Source organism: Sinocyclocheilus anshuiensis, unplaced genomic scaffold (assembly GCF_001515605.1).
Source record: "Sinocyclocheilus anshuiensis isolate Anshui unplaced genomic scaffold, SAMN03320099.WGS_v1.1 scaffold3287, whole genome shotgun sequence".
NCBI lineage: Eukaryota > Metazoa > Chordata > Actinopteri > Cypriniformes > Cyprinidae > Sinocyclocheilus > Sinocyclocheilus anshuiensis.
In genome coordinates, this window is record NW_015542579.1 from 31,527 (window position 1) to 46,060 (window position 14,534).

Consider the following 14,534-nt stretch of genomic DNA (forward strand, 5'->3'; position numbering starts at 1 on the left):
TCGAGGGAGCGCCGCTGGGTCTATGGGCCGAGGCAGAGTCCGGGCTTCGGAGGCTGGAGGCGAGGGATTCTCCAGCCACGACGACGCTGGAGGATGGCAGACCCACGGCGCTCGCACCGTAATGATGGTGGGCTGAGGGCGAGCAGAGGGGCTTCCAGACGACAGCAGTGAAGGAGGCAGGAGAGTTCCGGGGCGATCCTCTGCTCAGTCGCTCAGCATTGCGCTGGCTCATAGATCGCGGCGGGAATTGGCTCTCCATCATCCGTGGGCTCGGGCTTTAGCTCCTCACAGCGGGGAGATGGTGGGCTGCGCTCTGGGTCCGGAGTGGATCTGGCGAGATCATCCTCGGGAGTGACGATGAGAGGCGATCCATTTCTTGCCAGTTTGGGTGTCTGTGAGTGTAGGCCTCATAGAGATATTAAAGTTTTAAGTGAAGAAGAATTAGTTTTGTACTCATTCAACAATTGTCAGGGGAGCTTCTGTGGAGGATCTGTTCTATGCAAAGTGCTCATCAAATGAATTGAATTGAACTGAATCAAAATGACAGTTCATTAATTCATTAAAGAACACACTGAAAGTACATGATCTGGGTTGTATCAGACTGAGGATAGATATGGGATGAGTTGCTCATTATAAGATTTACAGTAAACACCCTGCAGATTTACAGTGAACAAACCACAGGAACGGTGCATCTGGAGAAACCGGTTTATTCACTTTTGTTTCACATTCAGTACTGAGAAGAAAGGAGGATCTCAGTGACGCTGCATTTCAAAATTCCACACATATCAAATTATCAGCCCAAAAGCAGGGAGGGAAGTTCAGAAAGCGGGAGATTAAGTAATGATAAAAATGAGTTTTAAAAAAAATGAATTTATTGAATAATCTTTTCAATTTCCATGTTCAGTCAGATATTCTCTGACCAACACAAATTCAACAAGTGTTATTATACCAAAACAAAAATTACTGCTTTACAACATGATCCTGTGATGATAAATTGAGACTCTCTGCACACAACATACAGTTAGGATTAAACAGAAACACAACAAATCCATCAACAGTGCAGAAGAGACACCAGGACTTGTTATTGTATCCAAACTTACCAACAGTCCCTTCTTTGCTGATTGTTTTATAGGCCACTGCTACACGAGCCCAGCCAGTCCGCTCAAACTCCCAGTAATGGCGTCCAGTCAGACTCTCTCGACACAGAACCTGAGGAATATCTTTAAATCTGTCTGGATGATCAGTATACGGCTGCTGCTCATCCACAAATTTCACCTCTCCGTTCTCAGACAGAATGAGTTGAGCGTTCGCTGTGTTTGGATCCAGTGTGAGATCACAGAAATCTGAACACAACAGAGACAAAAACAGTTGCATAATTTTGTTTGTTTTCATTAAATATCCAAGAGTGAGTCCAGAGAGAGAACCTACATTCATGTTATTCACATAGAGTGCATTAATATAAAAAGTCAAGTCCAATCCATTTGTATAGTGTTTTCTCAATACATATCCAAATCAGTTTTCAAACGGTACGTCTCAATGTTAGTGCCTTCAGGACATAATGGACAGCTTAAAGGGTTAGTTCACCCAAAAATGAAAATTGCACGTATGACAGTCATCGGAGGTGAGAAAAAAGTATTTATAACGGATGCGCAGGCTTTATTTGACGTCTTTTGGACTGTTGAAAAAAACACCCACCTACTCTCATTCTAACGCTTGGAAGAGCAAGGATAATTTTTTATGTAACTCCGATTGGATTCATCTGAAAGAAGAAAGTCATATACACCTAGGATTCCTTGAGGGTGAGTAAAACATGGACTGATGTTCAGCTTTAATAAGCTCTTTAATAAGCTCTTCATAATTAATATTTAGTTGTAAACAATTAGAATTAAGTAACTTTAATTAAATGCAACAAACAAATATATCTTAAAATTTGTTACATTTTTTATTTTATTTGCTGTTAGTTTTATTTTCATCAAACACATTTTGACCATTTTAGATTTATGAAACAGAGCAATTCTGCCTATGTTGTACTTTTACTGTAAAATGCTACTAAATTTACAAAAAACATCAGTAAATTGTATGGTACAACTATATTTTGTGAGGTAACATTGGGATTTAATTAGTACATGCAGAGATGAAATTTACCCGAAGAAGAAATTATTATTTTAAATTCTAAGCAATGTTTTTTGTCTTGTGCTGCAGACAAGGTTTCTAAACTTGTACCCCACATACTTGAGTTTCTGCAGTGAGCAGTTTGGATCCTTCAGTTTGTCAGAGAGAAGCGGGACTCCTGATTGTCCTGGGTGATTGTAGCTCAGATCCAGCTTTCTCAGAAATACCTGAGGAATCATTGCGTCACAGAAAGACACAAGACATTCATTCTAAAGTGAGTGTAAGCCAAACAGGCTCTTTTAAAATAACTATTTTTAACTTGACACAGCACATTAAAAACTAAATTCTGAGTGCTGAACTTGCCAATGAACATAGTTTGCACACTTATTATATTAGTATAATCTGCAGACATTGCAGAAAGATGGGCTTTCTGAGTCGGACATCAAGTATTCAGGCAAACCCCCCATACCTACCTATATATATATATATATATATATACAGGGCCGTCCTTAGGGGGGTGCAACTGGTGCGGTCGCACTGGGCCCTGCGCTTGAGAGGGCCCCACGGCGAACGGGCCCCCCCTCCCCGGAATGCGATCGCGAACTACCTCGCACCGGGCCCCGCGTCAGCTGAGGACGGCCCTGTATATATATTATGTATGTATGTATGATCTTGAGTTGACCGTAGCAGTAGCTTGTGTTTTGTTGAGGACAAAAATCTGTAAATATCTTGTCTTTAAAGCTTTAATAATTATAACATATAATGGCTTTATTGTATTTAGTCTATTAACACATGAAAGCACAAATTGCTAAATATAAAAAAATGTCTGTAATTTGGACTATATTTCATGACTCCCTTACATTACATTAAATTGGCCTATATGGCAGAGCTAAAAACGGTCCGTGCAGCGCGGTTCAAACGAGTCGCGCTCTTCCGCTTTTGACGCGTTTAGGAATTCGCGTGCGCTAAAGAAATGAGAGCGCATATGAGTTATCAAATTGATATCACTCGCGTTTTACTGCTACATCTGGTCTAAAATGTAGTGCTGCCATCTTGTGTTGACATTTTGAAACTGCATAGGCCTATTTTGTAAATTATGCTTGGCGGGCCATATAAAATATATAGACTATTTAAGACAGCTGCGGGCCACTTAAAATTCATCCACGGGCCGTAGTTTGGACACCCCTGCTTTAGTCCACAATTATGTTCCTCAGAGAAATTGATTTTTTTTACCGCTACGAGAGCAGCTTTACTCCTGAATCCTGCAAGTCATTGTTACTCAGGTCCAGCTCTCTAAGGACAGAGTTTGAGGATTGTAGAGCGGATGACACAATCTCACAATGTTAGTCAGTGAGATTACAGCCAGCAAGACTGAAACAGAACAGAACACAAAATAATTAAATTCTTAACCTCATTCTACAATTAGCATTGCAATCACATCTGCTTAATTATTATAAAACACATCAAGACATTCTAAAAATAAGCAAAACAACAGCAGGTGCAATTCCATCCAGAAGGAACTCTTCATTGTAAAACATGAACACTCACAGAACTTTTCTGCAGTTAATTACAGCTTGTATGAGTCTTTTTCTGCCTTCATCTAATGTGTTGTATTCAGGGTGTGAACTACGGGGGAGCTAGGGGGAGCTCGGCTCCCCTTAATAAGACATGGGCTCCCCTGAAAACGTGATTTGTGAAATTTTGGGGGGTCTCAAAAAAATATTGACAATGTGTTATTTTGACGTGCAATTTTACACATAAATTCGTGTCAATAAAGTATAATAGGGTAAATCATGTATAGTGATGAATGAAAATTCAACTTAATGCAACAACAAAATACAAACCCAACTTACTGATATACATACTACAACACCTTTTGATCAGGTGTAAGCTTACAGCCATATAGGCCTATACATGCTTTATTTTATGTTTACATTAAAATGGAATAGTTCACACAAAAAATGAAAATTATTAATTTAATCAGAAGCTCATTTAAATAGTTAGCAGCAAAAGCATGTAAATCCTGCCCACTTCTTTGCATCGTCAGCACATGCTTCAGTGCTCTGAGAGTGTTTATAGTGCTGTGAGTTTAACACTTCATGACTGACAGCAGAACACAACACAATCTTCATCATCACACAAGACACAACAACAACAATGAACAACATCATCATCTTCATCTGGACCGTTGCAGTATTTGTTCAAGTTAAGATATAAACAATTTGACACTGGTAAAAAGTATATGATGTAGTTTTAAACACTAATTGACTTTATTTTCTCTTCTTTAGAATCCAAAGGAGTCACTCTGACTCAACCTAAAGTTAAAACTGTCCAACAGGGTCAAACAGCTACAATAGAGTGTAATATAGATGTAGGAATATATGGCAGCTACTTAGCCTGGTATCAGCAGAAACCTGGAGAAGCTCCTAAACTCCTCATTTATTACATAAACACTCTACAGTCAGGAACTCCATCTAGATTCAGTGGCAGTGGAACAGCAAATACTGGAAAAGATTTCACTCTCAGCATCAGAGGAGTCCAGACTGAAGATACAGGAGATTATTACTGTTAGAGTGAACACTATATCAACAGTAAATATGTGTTCTGATACAGCTGAGAGATACTGCAGCTACTCTACAACACAATCACACACAACACTGATCAACACAAACACTAATAACACAATATCATTACTATTCACAGAAATATTGTACTTCTGAAGAGAATGAGTCAGTGTTTTAATATGATCATCATATTTAGGTGTAATATATGATTCCTGTCAATCAAACTGAACAGATTCAGTCTCTTCTGCTGTCTGGACGTGATGCTTTCCATTCGACCCACAGAAAGATTTATATTCTTACACAATTACTGTCAGAACGATTGATTCTGTATTTGCGATCATAGATTTTTATGATTTTACTGACATTTTCATATATATAGGGTTTAATGAAGTACTTTATAACAATGTGTAGGCCCGCTGCAATATGTTTTAAATATTTCCATAATGAGCATGTGCTTCAATCTGCTTTTCAAAAGTAAGATATTTTGAAAAACATGTTTTATATATATCACATTAATTCACTACTGCATGAATACATTATAGCTATATGTGCCATATGTTATTGTGTGTTTAAGTGTCTAAGTGTATTCTTACAATGTATAAACTTCTAACGTATTATAAACAAATGTCAACTATGATTATTTCATTCTAAGAATTCTAAAAATTCTAATGTGTAATCAAATTATAATTCATATATTCAAGTACTGATGCAAAACCGTTCATCTTTGGTTAATTTTATATAAATGATTTTCCCTTCACAGGTCCTGTGATAAAGCAGTCTTTAAATACTACAGTGTCTGAACTGCTGAAAATGCAAGTCATACTCAAAGAAGTGACAATCCACTGGTGACAATAAACTCTTCTGTTTCTTTGTTTGTTCAGCCATTTGCAGGCCTAAGGTTTTTTCTTCTTCAGAAAATTGCATTTTGATGCTTATATTCAACAGTATAATATTAATAGTATGGCATAACTGAAATGTTCTACAAATGGATAAAAAGAGCTCTGCCGTAGCATTTCACTGATCTTTAATTTATTATGTATTTTGGTCAGGATATGATATATGCTGCTGTACTTTTTAATGTACTCTAGCATTTTATGTTTATGTTTAATCATTTATGTTTAATGATTTTTGCACCTTTATACCATTTTTAATACCAGAAAAAAAGCAACATTTTAGTTAAGTGAGATGTTAAACTTAAAACTCAATTTCATACAGCGATTGTGTGACAACAAATGATATCACTGGAATTACACATGAATAAACTGAGTTATATTTTGTATAAACTGTGCTTGTATTAAAATGCACTGAATTATAAGCACAACATGAGCAAAAAGATTCAAAATCATTGATTGATCTATAGAAAGTAGCTCCATTTACATTTTAAATTATATATTTTTCATTTAATCTCTTTTTTCTATGTATAATATACATGTGATAAACGAATAAAATCAAGAGTGAGCCACATTATGAAAAGTGAATAATTCAGTTTTTCTGAATATCTAAACGTCACAATATTTTAGATTAAATATTTACTGTAAAACTATATTTATACAATGTGTAACACTTTGCAATAAGGTTCATGAGTTAACGTTAATTAATGTGTTAATTAATATTAACTAACAATGAGCAATGCATTTGTTACAGTATTTATGAATCTTAGTTAACATTGATTAATAAAGGTACAACTGTTCATTGTTAGTTCATGTCAACTCAGGTCCATTAATATTAGCAGATAAAACTTTGGGTTTTAATACTGTATTAGTAAATGTTGCAATCAAAATGAGATTGACTGAGATTAATAAATGCTTTACAATAATTTTTCATTGTTAGTTCATGTTAACTAATGTAGTTAACTAATATTAACAAATGAAACATTATTGGAAAGTGTTACCAAAATATTATTGCTAGATTTTTTTTCTGGTTCAATTAAATTACTACTACTAATAATAATTGTACACAATCTAAATTGTATGTTTGCAGTGAAGAATTAAAATAGAGACTTACCGAGCAGCAGTTTAGTTCCTCCACCGAATGTCCACCACAGTGCTACAATCTAATGAAACACTCGTACAAAAACCTCTCTTCCACTCGAGTGAACACAAACTCCAGCAGAGAGAGAAACAACACTTCAACACACTGATAGAGAAACACCTCAGCTGTTGATGACACTAAATAATATAGCTTTTGTAAAATGTTTTTCAAATGTAAAAACTCCTTCACACAAAATCTTATTTAAAACGTAAAAATGTATTTCTGTCTCACAAAGCAACATGACATTGACTCACCACTGAATCAGTATTGATGTCTGACATGAATCTATATTAATTGTGCAATCTTGTTTGTTCAGTTGAAATCAATTTATCATTGTGTCAATGTGTCATTCATCTTGCTTATAATGTTTCATAATGTGCTGTATTCTTCTTACTCCCACCCTTCACTTGCAAACACTCACTCGCAACACAAATGGTGTAAAGTACAGTAATGAGATGAAGACTTAAATCAGAGGTTTAGAAATAGCTGCTTTATTCTACATAATGGTGGTCCTCCCTCGTGAATATCATATATAATATAAATGAATATAATAAATGAATCATGGGTGAGAAATATTTCTGAAGAGGGTGATTCAAAAAAGGCTTTTGTGTCATGCTGCATTCAGTGTGAAGGTTTTATTTTGATATGCTATACTAGGGCTGGATGATATGGCCAAAATTTATATCACAATATATTTCTTAATTTTGGTCGAAGTTTGTTTTCATAAAGTGTGCAAGAGTGTGCCAGACAAAGAACCTACATTTTTGCAGTCCTGGTTGGATCCTGAAAGGCTCTCCATGGTCCAAACTAAAATGACACAAACATACAGACATAAAGTAATTGGAATAGTTATTCATATACAGTCCTTAATGTAATGAGTCCAGTTCATTTGTATAGCATTTTCTCAATACATATTGTAACAAAGCAGTTTACAGAGCTGCATGTCTCAGTGTTTCAATATATTCAGTCCATAGTGAACAGGTTTACAGGAAATATGAGTTACAACTTTTTTTCCCATAGTGTACTTTAGACATTGTACTAAATATAAGTAACTATGCAACTTTATGTGAACTAACTCTGATTAGAGTATTAGTAGACTGTTAAGTTAGGGTTGGTGTTAGTAGAATAAACTGACATGTACTTGCAAAGTTACTTATAGTCAGTGGATTGTCTGTTGGGGGACAGCAGATATTAAGCAGACAGTCTACTAATACTCTAAAGATTGTTAGTTGACTTAAACTTGCAAAGTTACTTTTAAAGAAGGTCTGAAGTTGACAAATACATTTTTTTTAGCATAGGGATTTAATTAGTACATGCAGAGATGTGAAGTTTGGGCTCTTGCTGCAGACAAGGTTTCTAAACTTGTACCCCACATACTTGAGTTTCTGCAGTGAGCAGTTTGGATCCTTCAGTTTGTCAGAGAGCAGCTTGATTCCTGATTGTCCTGGGTGATTGTAGCTCAGATCCAGCTCTCTCAGGTGTGAGGGGTTTGAGCTCAGAGCTGAAGATAAATGAGCAGTTTGGATCCTTCAGTTTGTCAGAGAGAAGCGGGACTCCTGATTGTCCTGGGTGATTGTAGCTTAGATCCAGCTCTCTCAGGTGTGAGGGGTTTGAACTCAAAGCTGAAGACAGATAACGGCAGCCTTCCTCTGCCACCATACAGCCTGACAACCTACAAACACACATCAACAGATTAAATAATCTGTGAAGCCCTGAACTCTCAAATACCTGAGGAATCATTGTTGATCTCAGTTTTAAACCAGTATGCATGTCCTTACTGGATTTCTCGTCTTATAAAACGATATGCACAAACATTGTGAAGTGACATGAAAGATCATGAAACAATCAATTAAATGCAATACAACATCTTGAAACAGGCTCTTTTAATATAAATATTTTTAACTTGACATCACATTAAAAACACAACTCTGAGTGCTGAACTTTGGTCACGCCAAAGAAAATAGTCTGCACATTTAATATTATATTAGTGTAATCTGCAGACATTGCAGAAAGATGGGCTTTCAGAATTGCTTTTTTTTTTTATCAGACATCAAGTCTTTAGGCAAACCCCCCAAACCTGACTCACCTCCCTCGTCAGCCTGACTTCAAAGATTTAAATGGGCAGAAAGAGGGGAAGAGGGAAAGTGTTTGGTGATAACTGATCTTAAAGACCTGCTGCGTTGACAACAACTTGAGAATTTATGAATGTATAATGTTCTAAAAGACCTCAGTATCTCCAGCTGACAGTTTTGACTCTTCAGTCCATTGGAGAGCAGCTTCACTCCTGAATCCTGCAAGTCATTGTTGCTCAGGTCCAGCTCTCTAAGGACAGAGTTTGAGGATTGTAGAGCGGATGACACAATCTCACAATGTTAGTCAGTGAGATTACAGCCAGCAAGACTGAAACAGAACAGAACACAAAATAATTAAATTCTTAACCTCATTCTACAATCAGCAGTGCGATATCTACTTAATTTCTGTTAAACAGATCAGGACATTCTAAAAATAAGCAAAACAATACCCTGTTGAAAAAAACAGCATATGCTGGTTAGGTATGTTTTAAAGCATGGCTGCTGGTTTGAGCTGGTTTAAGCTGGTTCTTAGCTGGTCATTTGCTGGTTCTAAGCTGGTACTGAGTACTGAGCAGTTGCTTAGGACCAGTTTAGAACCAGCACATGGCCAGCTTAAACCAGCTCACACCAGCAGACAGCAGAAAACCAGCATATGCTGTTTTTTTCAACAGGGTAGAAAGTGCAATTCCATTCAGAAAGGACTCTTCATTGTAAGACATGGGTTAAACACTCACAGAGCTTTTCTGCAGTGATCACAGCTGATATCAGTCTTCTTCTACCTTCATCTGATGTGTTGTATTTCTTGAGATCCAGCTCATCCAGTTCTTCCTCTGATATCTGAAGCATGTAGGGAGATGGAGTATTTCACAAACTCCTGAATCTCTCTGGACAGAGTCTGATCCTTTACTTCCAGCAGACAGAGCAGACAGAGGATGGATCGTTCAGTGGAGACTGCTTGTCTGTTTTTGATCTTCTCTTTAATGTAAAGTGTGGTTCTCCTGATGCTCTCTGAGCTGTTCTCTGTGTGTGTCAGTAGATCCTGTAAGAGTCTCTGATTGGACTCCAGTGAGACGCCCAGCAGGAACCGCAGGAACAGATCCAGGTGGCCATTCTTACTTTTTATGGCTGCATCTACTGCTCCTTTAAGCATATTATGCAGCGCAAAAAAGGTTAGTGTCTCCATAATTGTGCACATATTGTAATGAAAAACATAGAAAGCAGCAAGAAACTCCTGAACGCTCAGATGGATGAAGCTGTAGACTTTCCTCTGATGAATCAAAGATTCCTCCTTAAAGATCTCAGTGCAAATCCCAGAATACACTGAGGCATCAGGGACGTCTATGCCGCTCTCAATCAGGTCCTCCTCATAGAACATCACATTGCCCTTCATCAGCTGTTTGAAAGCCACTTCAGCAAGTTTCACAATCACTTCTCTGTTGGACTGCAGGAGTTTCTCTGGATCTCTCTCTTCATACTTCTGGTTCCTCATGTTGATCTGAATCAGCAAGAAGTGGATGTACATTTCAGTCAGAGTTTGAGGGATTTCTGCACTCAGATCTTCTTCCAGGAGCTTCTGAAGCACAGTGGATGAGATCCAGCAGAAGACGGGGATGTGGCACATGATGTGGAGGCTTCTTGCTCTTCTGATGTGTGAGATGATTCTGCTGGCTTGATGCTTAAAAGACCTCAGTATCTCCAGCTGACAGTTTTGACTCTTCAGTCCATCGGAGAGCAGCTTCACTCCTGAATCCTGCAAGTCATTGTTACTCAGGTCCAGCTCTCTAAGGACAGAGTTTGAGGATTGTAGAGCGGATGACACAATCTCACAATGTTGGTCAGTGAGATTACAGCCAGCAAGACTGAAACAGAACAGAACACAAAATAATCAAATTCTTAACCTCATTCTACAATTAGCATTGCAATATCTACTTGATTTCTGTTAAACAGATCAGGACATTCTAAAAATAAGCAAAACAATACCCTGTTGAAAAAAACAGCATATGCTGGTTAGATATGTTTTAAAGCATGGCTGCTGGTTTAAGCTGATTCTTAGCTGGCCATATGCTGGTTCTAAGCAGGTACTGAGCAGGAGCTAGTTGCTTAGGACCAGTTTAGAACCAGCACATGGCCAGCTTAAACCAGCTCACACCAGCAGAACGTACCTAACCAGCATATGCTGTTTTTTTCAAGAGGGTAGAAAGTGCAATTCCATTCAGAAAGGACTCTTCACTGTAAGACATGGGTTAAACACTCACAGAGCTTTTCTGCAGTTGATCACAGCTGATATCAGTCTTCTTCTACCTTCATCTGATGTGTTGTATTTCTTGAGATCCAGCTCATCCAGTTCTTCCTCTGATATCTGAAGCATGTAGGCAATTGTTGAGCAGTGAGATGGAGAGAGTTTCTTCTCTGAGTGTTTGTCTGATTTCACAAACTCCTGAATCTCTCTGGACAGAGTCTGATCCTTTACTTCCAGCAGACAGAGGAACAGATTGATGGATCGTTCAGTGGAGACTGCTTGTCCATCTTTGATCTTCTCTTTAATGTAAAGTGTGGTTCTCCTGATGCTCTCTGAGCTGTTCTCTGTGTTTCTCAGTAGATCCTGTAAGAGTCTCTGATTGGACTCCAGTGAGATGCCCATCAGGAACCGCAGGAACAGATCCAGGTGTCCAATTTTACTTTCTAAGGCTTTATCTACTGCACCTTAATGCAAATTGTGCATTAAATCGAAAACCTTCAGGGCTTTCATTGTGCTGCTTAAATAGCGGTAAAACACATAGAAAGCAGCGAGAAACTCCTGAACGCTCAGATGAATGAAGCAGTAGACTTTCCTCTGATGAATCACAGATTCCTCCTTAAAGATCTCAGTGCAAATCTCAGAAAACACTGAAGAGTCAGTGACATCTATGCCGCTCTCAATCAGGTCCTCCTCACAGAACATCACATTGCCCTTCATCAGCTGTTTGAAAGCCACTTCAGCAAGTTTCACAATCACTTCTCTGTTGGACTGCAGGAGTTTCTCTGGATCTCTCTCTTCATACTTCTGCTTCCTCATGTTGTATTGGACTGATTTCACACATGCTTCAGTACGGTGTCTCGCTGGGGCGTTCCCAAAGCGCTCGACGCAGCGTCTCATTCCCTTCGGGGAACCACGGTTACATACGTAACCTCGAGACGTTTCTCTGGATCTCTTTCATCATACTTTCTCTTAGTCTGGATCAGCAGGCAGTGGATGTACACTTCAGTCAGTGTTTGAGGGATTTCTGCACTCAGATCTTCTTCCAGGATCTTCTGAAGCACAGTGGATGAGATCCAGCAGAAGACGGGGATGTGGCACATGATGTGGAGGCTTCTTGCTCTTCTGATGTGTGAGATGATTCTGCTGGCTTGATGCTGCTCACTGATTATCTTCCTGAAATATTCCTCTTTTTGAGGGTCATTAAAACCTTGAATTTCTGTCACACGGTTGATGTATCTGGAAAGGATCTGATTGGCTGCTGCTGGTCTGGAGGTGATCCAGATGAGAGCAGAGGGAAGCAGCTCTCCTTTCATGAGGTTTGACATCAACACACCCACTGATGAAGACTCATTCACATCACAAGCTTTCTGAGCGTCTGAAAACATCAGTGTGATTCTGCTTTCATCAAGACCATCTAGGATGAACACAACTTTATACTCCTCGTAAATCTTCGAGCTCAGATCTTGAAGTTCAGGATGAAAGTCCAGCAGAAGTCTGTGAAGACTGTACTGATGATCTCGAATCAAATTCAGCTCTCGAAAAGGAAGCACAAACATGAAATCTACATCCTGATTGGCTTTTGCCTCAGCCCAGTCCAGAATGAACTTAAGAGGGTTTCATTTCCTTGTCGTTTGTTTCCCTCAAATAAGCATTCATACTTCTTCTTCATGCTGGTTTTGTGTTGGTCTTTGACTCTCTGCAGGACTGCTTCATGTCTTTCCTGCCTGATGTGGGTCTGATTGTGGGATGCAACTGTAGCATCTATCTCCACACTGCTGAAATTTAAAAAAGAACAGCCAAAATGGCAATAACAGTGATTACAATGGCTGTTGAAGATTTTAAGAAACGTGTCAGTGTGGATTGTATATGTTGCATATTTTGGAGAACATTTAGTGTTCATTTGGGTTTCTTAAATGAAATTGCAGTAAATCAGCAACTAAATATGTATACTAACTGTGGGGCAGAGGTCTCGGTTCCATCACTGAATGTAGGTCGTCTAGGCATGGATTGTGTACTATTCATAGACACACTGCTGCAGCGTCCTGCAGATTCTGATCTCAGTCTCATCTTTCTGCTGATAGTGGCAAAAAACAAACAAGTATGTATAGTATATATAAACACACTCACACACACACACACACACACACACACACTGTATTATTGTATATTAAGATACACATTTGTACTATTTGATAAACAGACAAGCATTGTCCATTAATTATTTTTTTCTCCTTTTATTTAACATTCAGTATTGTTATAATTATTAAAAGCTATTTTAATTATTATTATTGTATTTGATTATTAAAACATACTTATTGACATTTTGTAGAAAACAGGAATAAACAATTTTATATATTATACAAGATGTATTTGCTAAATGCAAACTACGATTGGAACAACATTACATTGGCTATTCATTTAGTTTAGACACATTCAGTTTAATCTAAATACAGATAGAGATTCAGATCATTTGACACATCACTGACAGACATCGGCCAATGCAAACAATCACCAGATTACAGTTCGTCACTTCTCAGAAATTCTGCAACCCATCAAATACAGATTGAACACGGCAACAGATGCCAGCATGGGTAATACACTGATCCAACAAACCCAACAAATATGTCTTATAGCGCTGGTCAGCATCGGTTGGTGCGGTGTGAATAAGCCTACAGAAATCAAATGATCTCTGCATTGTGAGAGCCATGCTCTACTGTCTAAGCTACAGAGATATGTCACCTTCATAAAAAGTTGCAAAAGTGCTGATGTCATACCTGGAGTCACTGGAGGTGTCTTCATTCTCTCTTTTCTCATGGGAACTCATTTTAATTAAATAATCTCACGGCAGATGGAAGGCCTTCTGTATTGCTCCTTTAAAGCAACGTGGTTAAATAGGGTAAACATATCCCTCACTGATTTAATCATTTGCAGCATGTATTCACAGAAAATGTAATCATTTATAAATATTAGTTCAAATATTTTTTACATAATATTATTTAGTAATATATTATTTAGTTAGTGTAATTTGTGAAAAAAAAAATACTCAAGGTACACATCAACATTTAAAATGGACATGAATATTCCTTGATCTTTTGACATACTGTCATAGTACAATAAAAATACTGCAATGGTGCATATCAAATATCTTGAGCTGTTTTTCAGGTTTTATTATACTACGTTACATAATCATTCCTCACTGTTCATTCAGCTTTTAATGTTTGTTACAGTACAATTATGGAAATTTACCTGCAGTAGAAAAGCCGTAGGTTTAGTAATAATGTCGTACCTGTGAGACAAAAGAAGAACGCAGCACTACTTTTTTATACTGTAAGCTAAAACAAATATAAAAACTGCAGATATTTTTAAGTGCACATCATGACTTTTAACAAGCATCTCATATTCTGCCATTTGTGCCATTTGTGCAACAATCATTGGCTTATTGATATTGTCTGATAAACAGTATAATTAGCATTATAACAAAGATAACAAAATATCTTTAAATTCACAAGAACTTAC

The 14,534-nt window shown here is 37.8% G+C and overlaps 1 pseudogene; it reads right to left on the bottom strand.

Moving 5' to 3' along the window:
- Positions 1 to 339: 339 nt before the first annotated feature.
- Positions 340 to 13,842, bottom strand: LOC107694396 (protein NLRC3-like; annotated as a pseudogene).
- Between the last annotated feature and the right edge of the window lie 692 nt (positions 13,843 to 14,534).